Below are 16,236 nucleotides of genomic sequence, written 5' to 3'. Positions count from 1 at the left end.
AGGGGAATGTTTGAGAAAAGGGTGGAGATTCTTAGATTAATTCAAGTAAAACTCAAATTCTTTAGGAAGAATGGTGAATTCTCCAAATTCCCCTAAGAAGAATGGATTGCAAAACATTAACTTGATCCCTCAGAGGTTTTAAATCAAAATGAATTAAAGCAGCAAGGCAAACCTGGAGCTGGACACAGAAAATGAGGTGAAATTCCCTGAAATGCCAGCAGTGCCTGGGATCTTTCCCATTGGCTCCTGCAGGGTTTGCACTCCTTGTTTGGGTTTGGGTTTAGAGCCTGGAAAACCCAGCAGAGGATGAGTCTGGAATGAGCCAGGGAATAATCTGGAACAGGCTGTGGATTGAGCAGCTCAGAGGGAGAAGGAGAAGAAGGAGAAGGAGAAGGAGAAGGAGAAGGAGAAGAAGAAGAAGAAGAAGAAGAAGAAGAAGAAGAAGAAGAAGAAGAAGAAGAAGAAGAAGAAGAAGGAGAAGGAGAAGGAGAAGATGAAGGAGAAGGAGAAGATGAAGGAGAAGATGAAGGAGAAGACGAAGAAGACGAAGAAGACGAAGAAGAAGAAGAAGAAGAAGAAGAAGACGACGAAGGAGAAGGAGAAGGAGAAGGAGAAGGAGAAGGAGAAGGAGAAGGAGAAGGAGAAGGAGAAGGAGAAGGAGAAGGAGAAGAAGCAGCTCCATCAGCTTTTACCGATAAAATCCAGGGGGAATATTGAGGAGCCAAACTTCAGAGCAGCCTGATCTTTGCTGATCCTGTCACTTTGTGACCCCCAAACCAGCCCCAGCCTCGGGTTAGGGGTGGATTTTTGTGTGAGGGAGCACCGCCCTGCAGCTTACAAAGCTCCCCCAGACTCAGTCTCAGGTGGAATTTTATCCCTCTGTAAATCCTGTGCCTGGCACTAAACCCTCCCTGAGATGTTCATGATGAAAAATTAAATTAATTGGTGAATGAAGCCCTGGTTTGCTGCCTTTCCTCTCCCTGGCAGAGCCCTCAGGGTGTCACAGAGGTGGGGCCCAGGGGCTGAATCCACCCTGCCACAATTCCCTTCATCATTGCCACCCCCCAAACCGTGTTAATTCTGGGTTTATGGCGTTTTCTGACCTTGCCCGCCCTGCAGACAAGGGGCAGGGCTGGCAGAAGGAACATTTGTAGAACACATTTGTGATCACACCTCCCTTGCTGCAGGGTGGGAAAACCTGCGGCTCTTCTGGTGGGTGAATCATTCATTTTTATTTCACTTAGAACTTGTGGCCCTCCAAAAAGCTGTGGATAAATTCTCCTCCGTAAACACCTTAAAAATTGACTTTTTTTTTTTTTTTGTGAGTTTCAACAGTTAAAAAAAAAAAAATAGTTTCTGTTCTCTGGAAGAAAAATATGAGCAACAAAGAGCTGGAATCCCACCACTGAGACGCTTTGAGATTTTCCTTTTTGATGTTTACACACCTCAACTCTTTTGTAACAGTCTGAAGTGGCAAAAAGATTTTCTTTTTTTACTTTGAGAGTGTGGTAACATTTATTCCCTTTTTTTTTTTAAAAATAGCAAAGGAACTTTGCCTGGAGTTTTCAGGGAGAACTTCAGCTCTGCCCTAAGACAGGGTGTAACATTTCCAGCACCAGGCAACACCCCAGCGCTGCCTCCCTGCTGATTTATTTATTTATTCGGTGTTCAATGCAAATGCAGCTCCTGTGTCCGTGTTGCTGGAGCTCTCTGGGGGAATTTCAGCAAATCCGCAGCCCTTGTTTCCTCGGCATGAATGACAAAACCGTCCCCACTGCTCTGCCTGGTGGACACCTCAGCGAGAAAAGTCATTTCTTGCCATGTCTCGTTTTAGGGTAAAGCACCAGCAGCATCTTAAGGGTGTAAACACTGGGGTAAATATTTCAGCTTGTTGCAGCAGAATCTTCCAACTCATTCAATTCCAGCCCAGAATTCCTTGAAACACTCCCAGAAAACCCCATTCAATTCCGTGCCTAGTGGAGATGTTTTGTGAGGCTGCTTCATTCTGAGTGTTCACCTCGGAATGGAAAAGGGGAAATCCCTTTTTTAGGAAAGGAACTCAGATGAAATCAATGGTTCAGAATATTTCCTTCTCCTTTTCACTGCTGCCTTCGTGGATTAATGCTCCAGCCTTTGCTCTTTTCCCCCCCCTGCTCTTTCTCACAGGTGCAGGACGCAGTGATTTTAATACCCAATACATTGGAGTAGCAGAACAGGTTCTGCTCAGGATTATGTTGACCTTTTCAGCATTCGGTATTTTGATTATCTGCTGATCTTTTCCCTGCTGGAAGCCTGGGGAGGGCTTTCAGCACCGGCGTGCAGGGGACAAGGCAGAGCAAACAGCAGAACAGACCCCAGCCAAGCCGCTTCTCCAATTTGCAAACCGCAGGACGGCGTCCAAATATTTGCAATTGTCTTTTATCAACTCGCCAGAGGGAACAGAAGCTCAGGGCTGGATTGCTGTGGAAGGACAGGGAAGATGATGAAGATTGAGGGTTTGATTTCCGAGGAGAGATTAAAGTGACAAAGGATGAATGGTTTGGCTGAGCAGATTTGGAGCTGGGCTGTAGAAGTTGTCTGAGGGCAGGGAAAAGGCACCTGAGCCCCCAGGGAGAGAGGGGGAGTCCAAAGGGGGCGGGAATTTCAGCAGGGCTTTAAAAACAGCAAAAAGAAAATTCAGAGAGGGATAATTCAGGTTCATGTGAGGGATTTCACTGCGTTGTTGGCATTATTGACTGACTGTGCCTTGTGTGGAGTGAGAGGGGTCTGAGCGTCTTCTAGGGAGGAACGGGGGATTTGTGCTTGCAAACCAGCTGTGGGGCTGCTGGGGGATGAAACCAGCACCGGGAGAGAAAAGAAGCAACGGGAAGGATTGCACTGGTTGATGAATGGAAAAAGAGATTTGCTTTTAGAAATAAACTTCAGGGTTGTTGATAAATGAAATTGGACATTGAAAGATGAAAGAAACAATGAGGGAAAACCCCCTAAATTCCGTAAAAATTAAAAGTTAAAAAGAAGGTTTTATATATTAGAGGGGAATCTTTGGGATCAGGTGTTCTGGGGAGTCTGAACCTCTCAAGTACCCCAGAAATGAGGAAAAACCCTTAAATTCTGTAAGAATTAAAAATGAAAAGGGAGGGTTACACATTAGAGGGGAATCTTTGGGATCAGGTGTTCTGGGGAGTCTGAACCTCTCAAGTACCTCAGAAATGGGGAAAAACCCTTAAATTCAGTAAGAATTAAAAATTAAAAAGAGGGTTTTATACATTAGAGAGGAATCTTTGGGATCAGGCGCTCTGGGAAGTCTGAACCTCTCAAGTACCTCAGAAATGGGGAAACAGAGAAGGGAAATGTGGCTGGAAATTGGGATAAAAAGGAGGCTGCAACCTCCAAAACTTGGAGAGACCCCAGGGGATGCCCCACGGCCTCTGCCTTGATTGGAATAAAGTCAAAAATGACTCCTGTGTCTCCTTTTTGGACACAAACCTCTGGTGTTTGTGGATGAATTTCCCTGACATTCTCTTCTCCTGCGGCCCTCGATGAGCTGCTGCGCCACAAGTCCTGGCTTAAAAAATATTTCTGGTCTGTCTCACCCTCTGAGCCTCCCAGTTTAGGGCTGCAAATGAAACCAGGACTCCCCTTTTCCTCCCTGTTTAATTCCCGTTCTGTTTTCAGCTCTGCTGAAGCTCTCAGCCCGTGTAAGAATGTAAGAATGTAAGAATGTAAGAATGTAAGAATATTTCCCAGGGCTCATTAATCCACAGGCTGGTGCCATTCATGTGCCACCCTTCAAAGAGATGAGAAGGAGATAAAAGGGATCCCAAATTTGCAATCAGGTTTCATTTGTTCGCTGCTGATGGGGACCAGCCCAGCTCCAAAGGGAGGGGAATTATCTCTGCTGCTCCTCGGGCTGTCGTGTGCAAGGCGCTCACAATGACTAAACCAGTCCCCAACGTTGCAATCCCTCCACAAACATCCTTAAAAAGTGATTTTTCCCTTTGGTTGGGAAGCTTGCCCTGAGAAAGGGGCAGGGAAAGGTGTCCAGCTGGGGTTATTTCAGATTTTTTGCTGAAGGAAATGAGTGTGGGGCCATTCCTGCTGCAGGGAGAGGCTCCAGAGAGGCCCTGCTAATCACACAGGGCTTTGATGTCTGTCTGTCCTTGTGTCTTTGTGTCACTCCCCATTAAAATGTCCATTTTTACAAGTGTCACGTCCCTGTGTTCTCCAGTTCCTTCTGTGCCCGGTTTTTGTGGTGGGTTTTTATGATTTACCTGGGCAAAAAAGCCCCATTTTTCACGTTTAATGCCTGGCTGGGGCCTGCAAAGCTTGGTGCCATCAGGATATCAATATTATTATTATTATTATTATTATTATTATTATTATTATTATTATTATTATTATTATTATTATTATTATTATTATTGCTATTATTGCTATTATTGCTATTATTATTACTATTATTATTGTTATTATTATGGCCCACAAAGCTTGGTGCCACCAGGATTATTACTATTACTATTACTATTACTATTACTATTACTATTACTATTACTATTATTATTGCTATTATTGCTATTATTACTGTTATTATTATTGTTATTGTTGTTATTATTATTATGGCCCACAAAGCTTGGTGCCACCAGGATATTTTTATTTTTATTTTTTTTATTTTTATTTTTATTTTTATTTTCATTTTCATTTTTATTATTAGTTTTTTTGATCATTAGATTTTTACTAAAACTCAGCCCTCCCAGCCCCTCTGGGCGCAGATATTTCCATTTTTTGGGACGGCCAGCAGGAAATCCAGGGTCACTCAGCACCTCTGAGCTGCTCCTGGCATTTCTTTTAATGCTTCAAATTATTCATTAGGGCAAAAGTTCTCTGCCAACCACAGCAGAACAGCAGGAACAACATAAATTATATTTTTGGAGGTATTTGTTGGTTGTGTTGCTGTTTCTTTGGTTTCTTCCCAAAGCCTGAGGCACACTGTGGTTTTGGGACGCTGCCTCCAACAGGATCTGCCTTTAATTGGAAATTTGCTTTATAAAATAAAATAAAACAAAAAAAAATCTGCAATTTATGCTCCGTCATTAAAGCTGTTGGGAATTATTCTGTGGGAATTCCCTGATATCTCCAAGTGAAATTGAGGACTCGGGGAGAGAAAAAAAAAAAAAAAAATTAATTGGGAATCAAAGGTTCATTCAAAATTAAAGTTTGTATGGATTTTCAGTTAGAATGAAATTCATCTCTGTCAGTGGGCAGGCACATTCAAAGTCTTGCTCTGGGAGTGTTCTTATGGCTCCTTTGATTTGAAGGAATAAAAGCAATTTATCTGCCCTGCCTTGGAGTGGGATGAATCAGCCCGAGAAGGGCCCATTTCTTTTCCTTTCTTTCCTTTTTCAAACCAATTGTCCAGAGCCCACTCAAGGAATAACCTGGGTGATTAATCCCTCCTGCCTTCATTCAGCTGAAATTAGAGGAAAATGGAGATTTTTTTTTTTTTTTAGGAAAATTAGATTTTTTTAGAGGAAAATTGAGATGATTTTTTTAGGTAGGTTCACCCTGACCTAGCAGAGGAATGGTTTCATTCAGGACAATGAAAGCACCTCCTGGGTTGCTCCCGTCCATTTTTCACTCCAGTAATATTTGGGATGGAGCAGTGGCCAGTGTTGGGCATCAGAGAATTGACATGTCCAAGACTGGAAAGTGAATCCAGGCTCAAAACTGGGATTAGACCTTCCCTAAACAGGGTTTTAGGAGTTTTTTTGAAACAGGGGTTTTAGGGAAGTTTTTTGAAACAGCGTTTTAGGAAGTTCTTGTTTAGAGGAATATTAAAAACTGGGATGTGAAACCCTGATCCCTGAGCAGGGCAAGGGATTTGCCCCGAGTGCAGAAGTCCCGTGTGGGGCCAAGTCAGGAAAAAGAAATTCCTAAACGCCAAGAAGTCAGGATTGGAATCTTTCCTCCTGGAAGATGATCTGGCCGTGGCTTCCTGAGGGGTCCTGGCTGAGCTGGGATGGGAAGGGATCCATGGGATCCATGGGATGGGATCCATGGGATGGGATCCATGGGATCCATGGGATGGGATGGGATGGGATGGGATGGGATGGGATGGGATGGGATGGGATGGGATGGGAACAATGGGATGGGATCCATGGGATAGAATGGCTGGGATGGGATCCATGGGATGGGATCCATGGGATGGGATGGGATCCATGGGATCCATGGGATGGGATCCATGGGATCCATGGGATGGGATGGGATGGGATCCATGGGATCCATGGGATGGGATGGGATGGGATGGGATGGGATGGGAACAATGGGATGGGATCCATGGGATAGAATGGCTGGGATGGGATCCATGGGATGGGATCCATGGGATGGGATGGGATCCATGGGATCCATGGGATGGGATCCATGGGATGGGATCCATGGGATCCATGGGATGGGATCCATGGGATCCATGGGATGGGGTGGGATGGGATGGGATCCATAGGATGGGATCCATGGGATCCATGGGATGGGGTGGGATGGGATGGGATCTATGGGATGGGATCCATGGGATCCATGGGATGGGGTGGGATGGGATGGGATCCATAGGATGGGATCCATGGGATGGGATCCATGGGATGGGATGGGATCCATGGGATGGGATCCATGGGATCCATGGGATGGGGTGGGATGGGATGGGATCTATGGGATGGGATCCATGGGATGGGATGGGGCTGGCAGCTCCCAAACTTTGTGTCAGCTCAAATTCCTGCTCCCTGCCCATCAGGATTTCATTCCAAGGCCTGTTTCTGGGGTATTCACCCATTTCCTCTGCTAACGAGGGCCCCAATTCCCTGTAAAATCACCAGCAGTGAGGCTGGAGAACATGCAGAATAAAAAACTTTTATCTTCTTAGCCCCTGCTCACGTGTGTGTGTGTGTGTGTCACATCCAACCTGACAGGAACACAGAGAGAGCTCAGACCCAATGCCACACCAAGATTTATCCTGGCACGTGAACATTAGGAAAATATTCACAAAAAAACCAGGGAGCCTGTTCCTGAAATGCCTCTTCCCACAGTGCCATGGCAGGGATCTGGGAAATGGTGCCCCCCATCCTTTGTTTCACTGGCACCAAATCAGCAAATTCACGTGGGATTGTTGGCATGGGATAGGATGGCCTGCAGGCTTCACGCACATCTTTTTAGGAAAGGAGATTATTTGGGGAAACGAGGACCACACACTCCTTTATTTCCACTTTCATCCATGCCAGCTTTGTGCGTCTGTCATTGCAGGACACGAAATAACACGAGGTGCACGCGTTGCTGTGTTTAAGGTAAAAAAGGGAAGTTCAGCTCCTGATTTCTAAAAGTGGCAGTGGATTGGAGGGTGACAGTGCCACCTCTCCAATGACACTGGACAAACCAAGAGTCCACCAAATTTCTTTTATTTTATAAAAGGACGCACAACAATAATTTATTTATAAAGTGCGTGAGAAAGTTTGTTACAAGAATGCAAACACAGGAGGCTTAAAAAATCTTAAAAAATTCAGGGCAACACGCATCCTCTTAAAATTTCAGAGACAGCATTATTCTATCTGAATATAGAATAATTCTATATTCAGCACGTCCTGCTCTGCGTGTACATATTTTAAAAGCCGGATGATAAACCAGGTTCCATCATCTCCAAGTGCCAATAGATCTCGTTGGGGACAAATTTATGGCTCTTCCATTTTTGTGCTGCTGTCAGCTAACCTTGGCAAGCAGAGCCCCTCTTGCTGTTGGGATGAATCAAATAAATCTTGGCTTTTCCGCTTTCTCTTCCTCCTGCTTTTGAAACCTCGTCTCAGGCCTTGTCTCCTCCTTTATTCGCGGCAGCCGGAGCATCCCCTGGGCTGAAATTCCTCCAAGGACCTGGCAGTAATAATTCACCCCTTTTTTAGACTTTTTTTAAAAAAATTTATTCCTCTCTCCTGCCTCGATGCATAGAAACCCCCGTGAGCAGCTCTGTGATGGTTTCAGAGGCTCTGTTTGGATCTTTGTTTATTGTCAGTAATTTCCAGAAGCTGAAAGTAATCTCCAAATGCTTCCATTCCAATGAGGGGTTCGATCAGTAAGAGGCCTTGGTTCATTTCATTTCCCACCACAATCCTGTGGTTCTGCATCTCTGAGGAGCTCCTTCAGCACAGGATGAGGCTTCTCCTGCCTCTGGACCCCTTTTTGCTGCCTTTTTTAACTCAACCACAAATTTTACGGCACGTTTTTAAGCCATTTGAGCTGAGGTTTAATTTAATGAAGGATCTGCAATAAGAGAAGCAGCTCACTCAGAGATGAGTGGAAAAAAAAAACCCAAAAACCCTGTCAAAATCTGGTGTGGTTTTAGTTCTTGGTGAATTGGAGAAAAATCAGGAATTTGGAACGGATTTTGTGAAAGTCTTGCTGGAAATCACCTGGGAATAAAGAGCGGAATTCTCAGGCCCTGGTCTGCCAGAGTCCATGCTCATCAATCCCAAATTTCCACACAAACCTGGCCAAGAATGTGGAATTGCATACGAACAAACTCCCTCACTGCTGCAAGAGCAACTTTCAAGCTACAGAATTATAAATACAGATTTACAGACTTGTAAATGGAAAAGCAGAAGAAAATGCCAAGATCTGGAGGTGTTTCTGAAGGGCTGGAGTGAAGATGATGAGGATGATTATTATTATCTGAAGGGGTGGCATTATTATTATTATTATTATTATTATTATTATTATTATTATTATTATTATTATTATTATTATTATTATTATTATTATTAACATTATATTGTTATTATTATCGTTGTTATTATTATATAATAATGTTATTCTATATTATTTTATTAATAATAATTATATAATTGTTGATAATAAAGACTAATTATTATTAATAATATTATTCATAGTTGATACTTATTAATTATTATTGATAGTTATAAATATTAATATTAATATGAATATTGGTGTTATACACAGACCCATGGAAATGATTCTACAAATCCATATCCGTGTCTCCAAATGTGGCAGCTCCTAAAGGACCCTGCAGTTATTTCACATCCACCCTCCAATTTCCAATTTCCAATTTAAGAACAATCAGTTCCTCTCTACACGAGGCCAATGGAATCGAAAGAATTAAGCGAAAATATCTCGGAATATCTCAGCCTTATCACTGCAGCCCCTCCCTCTGAATCGGGCAGTGGAATTCCAGCTCAAAGCCCAGGTTAAAATTTCCTTCCCTTATCAGAGCTGAGCTCTCCCTGGGCTCCGAATGCCTTTTGGGGGGGGGAATATCCACAATTATCTCAGCAAATCTGCCGGTGAACAAACCAAGGCAACTCCAAGAGCTGAGCATCCTCTGCCCCATCCAAACAAACTGAGCTCCGGCTGAAGATTTAAGCGATCAGATTCGCATAACGAACGCGTTGATGCCACATTACAGTCACCTGCTTTGCAAACTCAGAGAGCATTTCCCCGCCGTTATCTGCTGCCAGGGCAGGAAAAATGGAACATTTGGGTGGAAACGGTTTGCAAGAAAACGCGAGCGCGTTTTGTTTCGTGCTTTTTAGCATCTGATCCTCAAGGAGTGCTTAATTGGGGGCTTGAAGGTGTGGGATTAGTGCCTCAAGCTTCTGGGGATTTGAGAGGGGATTTTTGGGGCTGAATCCTCTTCCAGATTACTTAAACTGAGCACCTGCCTGTCTTCTGTATCCTCTAACAGTTCTGTCGTTTTTCCATTCTTTAAAAGCTTTTTCCACACAGTTAATTATTTCCTTGGTATTATTTCCCAGCTTTATCTGTGCAGAAGTTTTAGAGTCCCGCACAGTTACTTAGGTCCCTTTTTAAGCAGATTTTCGAGAGCACAAAGAGGAGTTTACACACATCCAAAAATCCTGCGAATCCCCCGATGCTGCTTGGGCAGCCTGTCCAAATTCAGGGTTTTGGGGAGTTCCTGTGGGATATTTTTCCTTGTGGCCCCTAATTAATTTTTCCCTGATTCTGGAAGGTCAGTGAACAAAACGTGAAGTGCACCTCACATCTTCTCCCCATGCTTTGTTGCCTTCCCGAGGGGGGCTTTTAATGTTAAAAGTTTTCAGTTATAACTCCCCCTCTATGGGTTTTCATCAATGGGGTGATGCAGCTGTGGCTCACTGGAAATTAAGGGGCAGCTGAGGGTAAACTGGGGCTGCTGTGGGTTGGTGGCTGAAATGAAAACTGAAACAACTTCATTAATAACTTCATTAATAACTTTATTAACAACTTCATTTCTTGCCCAGGTGCTGGATCCCCTCCTCTTTCCGATATTTAACTTTTTATTCTTTTTTTTTTTCTCTTTGCTTAGATGAAGAAAACCCGAACAAACCCCCCACAGAGGCAGAAAAAGAAAGAAACTTCTTCAAACAGAAATCGCCATAATTTATGCAAATGATTGCATTTCCCCCTGGGTATTTGCCACACCCTTCAGGCACCTCTGAAACCTGGCTGGGTGCTCATCCCCTCCCTCCCCCTGCTGCCTTCTGCACTTTGCAGGATTTCCTAAAAATAATTCCCCAAGTTGACTGAGGGTCAATGGCTGGATTTCTTTTTTCCCTTTCCTTTTTGTTGCTGTGGCTGGAGGTGGAAATCCCAGGGACAAAGCCTGGTCCTGCTGCCTTTTCCAAGCTCCCTGTGCAAAATAACGAAGAGCACACAAACCCCTGCTCTGGGGGAATAAATCTTGTGTCGGGGTTAGACTCTGATGTGGGATCTACAGAACAGGGATTCTGTGGTGTGAGGGACCAGAGGAGTCTGATTCATTTCTGACGGGGGAAGTTAAAATGCCCAGGCTCTAAATTCAGGAGAAATTCAGCTCCAAATCCTGGGTATCTAATGGACAATCCCTAACACAGTCCCGGGCACTGAAGTTGACTGATTTATTCTGATTTTATGATGTTGTAATTTTTAAATTCGATGTAAAGGGCGAATTTAGCATCCAGGGTTTGGGGTTTTTTTATCTCCTTTTTGCAGACCAGAGATGACAGTGTCAGATTTTATGAAGCGCAGCCTCTTCCGCCCTGGCTCTGTAGTGATTTATGCACTGGGTTTATTTTCTTTTGGGTTTATTATTTTTGCTTGTGTCTCCCCCTTTTATTTATTTATTTTTCCTCCCAGCACAAAGTCAATTCCTACACTTGTGATGTATTTTCCTGTGCAGAGAGAAAGAGAATTTATGGCTCCCTTATCAGAGGAAATGAACTCCTTCCCTCCTTGCTCAGCCCTGAAGATGCTGTCGGGATTCAGAGGAAGAAGCTGGCACTGCCCAGCCAGAATCCTGTGTTGGAATGGAATTTATGCATCATGGATGAGGTGTATGAACATGCAACAGGTTATTGCTTTTAAGGGTTAATCCTCTGTTAACCTGGGTCCTTTTTTGGGCTTATTTTGTCCAGAAAGAGGTACCAGGACTGTCCATAACTCTTTGTTTTTATTGTCTCATATTGTCCTAATCCAAATTGTCCAAATTATTATTACTCTAATTATATTGATATTTTTATAACCATTTTATTACTATTAAACTTTTAAAATTTTAAAAAGAAATGAAAAGAGGCACCTGGGCTGTCTGTAACTCTTTGTTTCTATTGTCTCGTATTGTCCTAATCCTAATTGTCTAAGTTATTATTACTCTAATTATATTACTATTTTTATAACCATTTAATTACTATTTATAACCATTTTATTACTATGAAACTTTTAAAAATTTAAAAACAAGTGAAAAGAGGTACCTGGACTGTCCATAACTCCTTGTTTGTATTGTCTCATATTGTCCTAATCCTAATTGTCCACATTTTTATTATTCTAATTACATATATAAATTTTTATTATTCTAATTCTATCCAAATCATTATTACTCTGATATTATTGCTATTTTTATAACCATTTTATTACTATTAAACTTTTAAAAATTTAAAAAGAAGTGAAAAGAGGCACCTGGGCTGTCTGTAACTCTTTGTTTCTATTGTCTCGTATTGTCCTAATCCTAATTGTCTAAGTTATTATCACTCTAATTATATTACTATTTTTATAACCATTTAATTACTATTTATAACCATTTTATTACTATGAAACTTTAAAAAATTTAAAAACAAGTGAAAAGTGGTATCTGGACTGTGTGTAACTCTTTGTTTCTATTGTCTCATATTGTTCTAATCCTAATTGTCTAAGTTATTATCACTCTAATTATATTGCCATTTTATAACCGTTTAACTACTATTTATAACCATTTTATTACTATTAAACCTTTAAAATTGTAAAAAGAAGTGAAAAGAGGCACCTGGGCTGTCTGTAACTCTTTGTTTCTATTGTCTCGTATTGTCCTAATCCTAATTGTCCACATTTTTATTATTCTAATTACATATATAAATTTTTATTATTCTAATTATATCCAAATCATTATTACTCTGATATTATTGCTATTTTTATAACCATTTTATTACTATTAAACTTTTAAAAATTTAAAAACAAGTGAAAAGAGGTACCTGGGCTGTCTGTAACTGTTTCTATTGTCTCGTATTGTCCTAATATAATTGTCCACATTTTTATTATTCTAATTACATGTATAAATTTTTATTATTCTAATGCTATCCAAATCATTATTACTCTGATATTATTGCTATTTTTATAAAATGTTTATCATTATTACTCTGATATCATTGCCATTTTATTACTATTAAATTTAAACAATTTTTTTTTTTTTTAAAAAAAAACCCAAGCGTTTTTGGAGTTTTTCCCGCTCCCTGAATTTGCTCAGCGCGGGGGGCAGGAGCCAGGGCAGAGCCCGAGCTCCTCCTCAGCTCTGGAGCTGTTTATTCCGGAGCTGCGCGAAAAGGGAGGGAGAGCTTGTCAGGGCCGTGCTTGTAGGGCTGCAGGAACACTTGTACCTTTTAATAAACAAGCGTCCCCGGGAGTGCTCAGCCAGGCATCAGCTCCGATTCCCGTGACAAACAACAGGAAGAAGCCCTTAACAACACTTGACTTACAGCAGAATTCCTTGTAAAGCCAAATGAATTTCTTTGCCCGGGGTGCAACACTGAGAGGAAAAATATGAGAACAAGGACATGAGGAGTTTTTACGCTTTTCAGCGTGCCTTTTTTTGTTGTTTTTTTTTTTTCTTTTTTTCTTTTTTTTTCTTTTTTTTTCCCCTGTGAAATGCTTGTTATGTCGTGGAAACAATTAAAGTGAAGAGGCTGCAAGCCCAGGAATAAACAGAGTTTGGAGCCTGAGCGGGTGGGAGCAGCTCTGGGCAGCTCTGAAAGGGGACAGGGCTGTCCCTGGGGGTGTTGCTCAGACTCCTCTCTCCCAGCATCCTCTTTTTCTATTTTTTTCCCCTTTTCCCCTATTTTGTTTGCTTGCAGAGTACAAAAATCCATGGCAATAGCAAATCTTTCGTTGTCCATCTGTCCTTATTCTGTCTGTGATCCCTGAGGAGTGAAATGGAAAAAACTGACATTAATTCAACACCTAACTCCATTTCTGGTGGAAACTGGAATTTTTTTCACTGTTGGGAGGAAGCTCAGGGATGTTCTTTTGGGGGATCTTGTCCAATGCAGACCACAAAAATCCATGGCAACACCAAATCTTTCATTGTCCATCTATCCCAAGGAGTAAAACGGAAAAACCCAGACATTAACTCAACACCTTGCTCCATTTCTGATGGAAACTGGAATTTAGTGGAATCAGTTTCTGGTGGAATCTGTTTGGTTGTTTGGCTGTTGGGAGGAGTCTCAGGGATGTCCTTTTGGGGGATCTTGTCCAATGCAGAACACAAAAATCCATGGCAACACCAAATCTTCCATTGTCCATCTGTCCTTATTCTGTCTGTGGTCCCTGAGGAGTAAAATGGAAAAACCCAGACATTAATTCAACTCCTAACTCCATTTCTGGTGGAAACTGGAATCTGTTTGGCTGATGGACCTGTTGTAGATGGATAATGAGATAATTGGCTCTCCCAATTAAGGGATAGCTATTGTGTGAATATTAAGAAAAGCTTTAGTGATTTTTGGTTATGTTATTATAGTTTAGACATCCTCTGCTCTCCCCATAGTTCCCTTTTGCCCTGTTCTAAGTTCTTCTAAAGCCTTCTGATGTTTACATTTTTGTAATGGAGTCTCTCACACACACTTTCACGTAAATACTGATTGCTTTGCATTCTTTTCTGGAGGAGGAGGAGGAGAAAATGCGGAATTCAGAGCCACTTCCAGTCCTTCCTCGGCCTGGTTGCCATACCCAAGCCCCCTGTGCAGGGCAGCGTTCAGTGGCCTGATGGAATCATCCCTTTGATGGCTGCAGTTTGTAAATCAATTAAATCAGGAGATAAAGAGCTGAACTGGCAGCAGGGCCGAGCTGGGGGTTTCGTTGTTCCTTTTTTCTGGGCAGAGACGCAGATTTGCCAACACCTCTGGCAAATCCTGGGAGCTGCTCTGAGGTTGGAAGCACCAAGGGATGGAGGAGGAGACAGCAAAACACCTGGAAGCTCCCTTTGGTTGAATCACCTGTTTGAGGGGTCCCACACGGATTCAGAGACAGAAATTTGCCAACACCACTGGCAAATCCTGGGAGCTGCTCTGGGGTTGGAACACAAGGGATGGAGGAGGAGACAGCAGCACCTGGAAGCTCCCTTTGGTTGAATCTGTCTGAGGAGCCCCACACGGATTCCAGGACCTGCCTTGGAGCATCCTGGATTAGTGGAGGGTTCCCTGCCCGTGGCATTGGATGGGATTTAATGTCCCTCCCAACCCAGTCCAGTCTGGGACTCTGGTTTCAAACGAGGCAGCTCGTTGGAAAAATCCCAATAAAATCCTCAATCAGGATCCAGGAGCAGATGAAGAAGAGCGCAGCAAAAGTTCTCTGAAGGAGATCTGAAAGGCAGAAATCAGAACTCTGCTGTTTACTCCTTCTGCTTTATCCTTCCCCCCCTAGAGTTCCTTTTTTTTTTTGCTCTTCCTCATGGTTCAGTGCTCCCTGCAACAAATTCTGACTCCTTCATAAGCAAATTCCTGTTGAATGAAACATTCCACAGGAGCAGTTTAAACCCAGACAATGGGCTCCAAAGTGCATCTTTCCCTTCAGCTGCTAATTCATCTGTTGCTAATTAGAGGAAGGACCAGATCAAACATTTGTTTTGCTTTCCAACTCGGAGACACCTGTTGGTAAAAGCAATTAGAGTTTTAGTTCAATAAAACAGCCTCTGGTTTGTTTATGCAGAGATTTGATGTGGGCACATTACTGGAAGTCCATCCACATGAATGAAGCCCAAATGGTGAAGGGGAGGGGGGAAAATCCAATTTCTTTTGTCTCAGCCAAAAAAAAAAAAAAAACCCCGTGCTGCTCTAATTAAAAATCTGCATGGAATATTTATAACCGAGGAGAAGAAGCAAAACTCCCCACAGCGAATCTGCCAGAAATAATGAGAGCGGAGTGGAAATCCTCCGAGTGAGGGAATCATAAACTTTTCTGTAATGTTTGTCTTAGTTTTCCCAGCTCTGAAGGCCTGAACGACAGTCTGGATAAAATATATATGGCGTTATTAAAAAATAAATCCAGTTCAGTGCTGCAACCACCCGATGGAATCATGTCGCTTGCATTATGCAGGAGGCTGGGAGATGTTGTAACGCTGCTTCACTGGTGTAAAATTTGGAACAAAAGCCTCTGATAGGCAGAGTCAGAGAGTCCCAGGATGATTTGGGTTGGGCAGGACCTCAAATCCCACCCAATGCCACCCCTTCCTCTGCCCCTGTCCAGCCTGGCCTTGACCCTTGTGGATGACTGGAAAAGAAGCTTCCTGTTCCTCACAAAGCTCAAAATTCCTCTCAGGGTCCTTCTCATGGGTGGATTTTGAAGAAGAGCTTGGCATCATTGGCCTCCTGCTGCAGATCTGTGGGGGAAAAGTGAATTGTGCTGTTGGGTCACGGCAGCCAGAGGGACACAGAAATCCCCGAATTCCTCTGCTCTGAGGGGGGCTCCTGCCCTTGCCTTGGTTTGAGGGGTTTATGCACCCTGGTGGAATTCACAAATATCCTCAGAATGCACCTGAGATCCTCAGAATGGACCCAAACGTCCTCAGAATGGACCCAAATATGCTCAGAATGACTCAATATCCTCAGAATGACCCAATAGCCTCAGAATGGACCCAAATATCCTCAGAATGACTCAATAGCCTCAGAATGGACCCAAATATGCTCAGAATGGACCCAA

The sequence above is a fragment of the Molothrus ater genome, chromosome 28, assembly GCF_012460135.2.
Source record: "Molothrus ater isolate BHLD 08-10-18 breed brown headed cowbird chromosome 28, BPBGC_Mater_1.1, whole genome shotgun sequence".
In the NCBI taxonomy this organism is placed as follows: Eukaryota; Metazoa; Chordata; class Aves; order Passeriformes; family Icteridae; genus Molothrus; species Molothrus ater.
The sequence above is the reverse complement of the archived record's forward strand: the minus strand, read 5'-3'. Positions refer to the sequence as shown.